The sequence below is a fragment of the Oreochromis niloticus genome, linkage group LG19, assembly GCF_001858045.2.
Source record: "Oreochromis niloticus isolate F11D_XX linkage group LG19, O_niloticus_UMD_NMBU, whole genome shotgun sequence".
Taxonomy (NCBI): Eukaryota; Metazoa; Chordata; class Actinopteri; order Cichliformes; family Cichlidae; genus Oreochromis; species Oreochromis niloticus.
The window spans coordinates 23,216,047-23,218,864 of record NC_031983.2 but is presented as its reverse complement, the minus strand read 5'-3'; positions in this window follow the sequence as shown (position 1 = coordinate 23,218,864).

The following is a 2,818-nucleotide window of genomic DNA, read 5'->3' as shown; positions in this document are numbered from 1 at the left end:
CTCCAGCAGCTACCTGAGGAGCTGTCAGTCTGGATTGCCGCGCTGTCTGTTCATCCTGTCAGGCTGAGGGACGCGTCCTGATCAGCCGTGGACACTGATAGACCTGTCAGGTGAGATGACAGCCACGAGTGAAGACGCGTACAGACAGGTACATGTAATGTGACAACGCTCCTTCATCCCTCCTCCACCGCCGCAACCGCAGCCGCCACCCGCTCCCACTTCCCTTCACTTCCCCTCCCTCCGAAAAATAAATATCCATAAGTTGGAAGAGTGCACACGGGATGAGCATGTTTCTTGACGAGTTGGGGGAAAGTTTTCTTTTGAGCCTGAGCGGATGTGATGCAGCCACGTGATGAAGTTTGGTGTCATGTCAGCTGCAGTTTCTGCTTGGGATTTGCATAAAATGTAAAAGATTTTTCTTCATCTTCTTAATATCTGTTAATAAAGATCAATGATACCCCTGAACATAACACACTTCTATAGCACTGAGACCTCAGAAATGCCATATTCTCTGTTGGGTTTAAACTTCATGTTAGAGCCATTTGTTTGCAGCTTGTGTTTGACATCATTTTTCTCTCCAGTTACAAAGTCATATTGTTGCCACATCGACAGTATTCAACCAGAGCTTTGAATTTTTAAAAAGTAGAGATTTACAGCTCTCAAAACTGCTGCAGGTTTCACCTATATAGCTCAAAGGACTGACATAGCTATGGTTATGGACATTTTGAAGCCTGGGTTATCAGCTAGCCTGACCTTCCATAGATTTGGTGACCTGTCAGCATCGATTTGGCAACCTTAGGTGGCTCCTCAAGCGCCTGTTGGAGGTTGCTGACAGTTTGCTAAAGCCCCCTTAAAAAAGCCTAGAGACTGGTAAGTAGCCCCTGCTAGCCACCAGTTGCTAGGGAAAAGCCTGTATTGATCTATTGGTTGGCGAGTGGTTGATTTTGGGTAATCCTGCCTTCTGAAACACAATATGTCTAACACATAATTCAGTATGACTCAAAATGAGTGACTGAGCCTACAGAAAGCTATTTCCACATTAAATGTAATAGAACAAGGACTCTTTCTGCAGCCATGGTTATCGCCTTCTGGTGGCCATTAAAATGAGGCGCTTCAAAATTGAACTTGCTTTTAGAGCCAGCTTTAAGTGGCTATTAGAGGAACTGCAGTTTGTTTTTTTTGATAGGTCTACTTTGGCTTTTTTGTTTTTCATTTGGTTTCATCACATAAATTAGTTCTTACTAAGGAATTTGTTATCACATAAAGGTCACTTCCAGTAACTCCTGGGTATTACCACAGATTTCCTTAGAAGTAAAGCTAAATATTTCAGTCACCCCATTGGGTCACCTCCTTTGGTGGAGAAACAATGGCAAATTAATATAGTTGGTCCCAGATTGGATCAGACAGGGTGATCAGTTGGGATTGGTCATAACTTTGTTAGCTGTTTCGACACACTTGCTCAGCCATCTGGTACACAGTTGCTAGCTGAAAATGCTTAAATACCCTGTACACTGTACTGTATGTTAACAGGATTTCTGGAATATGTTCCTCAAGAGTGGCCAACCAAAGCTGTAATACTTTGTTGAAAATAGGGTTCAGATGCTTGTAAATACCAATATTTTATGCTTCCAGCTTGTTAAATGTACGAATTTTCTGCTTTTTTTTTTAATGTCCGTGTCTTTTTGAGCTCTTACAAGCTATTCCTTGTAAGATGGTACAAAGACCCACAGGAACAATTTGTGCTTTCACTAAGAGCTGTAATATCACAAATGTCAGCCATATTAAGAAAACAAGTTCCAGGCAAGAGACTTCTTTGAAAAACATCAAACAAGCAATCTAGCCAAGTCCACAGAGGACTCATTTTGAATGACCTGAGCTTCAGCTGTTTCCTGACGGGGAAACATCCTTTTAGCAGATAAAATCTGATATCACCAATTTAACCATATGTAGATATCTACACAACTTCATCAAAAAAATTGTGTTTGGGCTGGGCAGTAGGCGTGACTGTTCAATACCTCAGCTTCACCCTACCATCATAAGCCCAAAATATCCACTAAATGTTTTTTGTTAGTGTTTTTTAAGCTGTATTTGGTTTAGTTGAATAGTTTGAAGTTGTGCTAGAAACCAACACCAGATCCAGATATTATCAGCAATTTAATAGGCCATTATCGACTGTTATCAGTCACAGACAGACCCAGAAGGCCCCTTTCTCCACCTTCTTTAAGGCTTAGTAGCCTGTTACGATCATTGTGATAGATGTAGATGACATGTAAAGGTTGTGTACATGTAAAATCTGCATTAAGCGACTGTATTTGGCATTTCTTTTGCAAAATACACTCTTTATTTTAACCTAAACCATGATCTTTTTGTAACTCTTTCTAACTAGTAATTGCATTTGGTGCCTAGAACTAAAGCAAAACACAGTAACACCAAAAAATTTCAGGTCCAAGGAAAAAACTCAAATTTGTGAGACACAGTTGGATTGGGTGGATTAAGCCTCTACCACCCCTTCAGCTTCTAAATGGGCATCTTTGTTGCTATTTGAACATTCCCACTTCCAAAAAGACCTGTAGAAAAAGAAATGGTTCATCAGGTTAATGTTACTTTAATGTCTTCCATAGGAGAAAATCATCTTGGATTTAAAAACCGCTTTACCGGGCAATAAAAAACATTTATATTAACACATGAAATAGACGCATTTTAGTAAGTAAATGCCTAAAATACAACAAATACACTTTCCCTAGTGTTTTGAATCTGCAAACTTTTTATATTACTTAGCCAAAACTGGAGCCAACAAGGAGCTGTTGTGAGTCTCCAT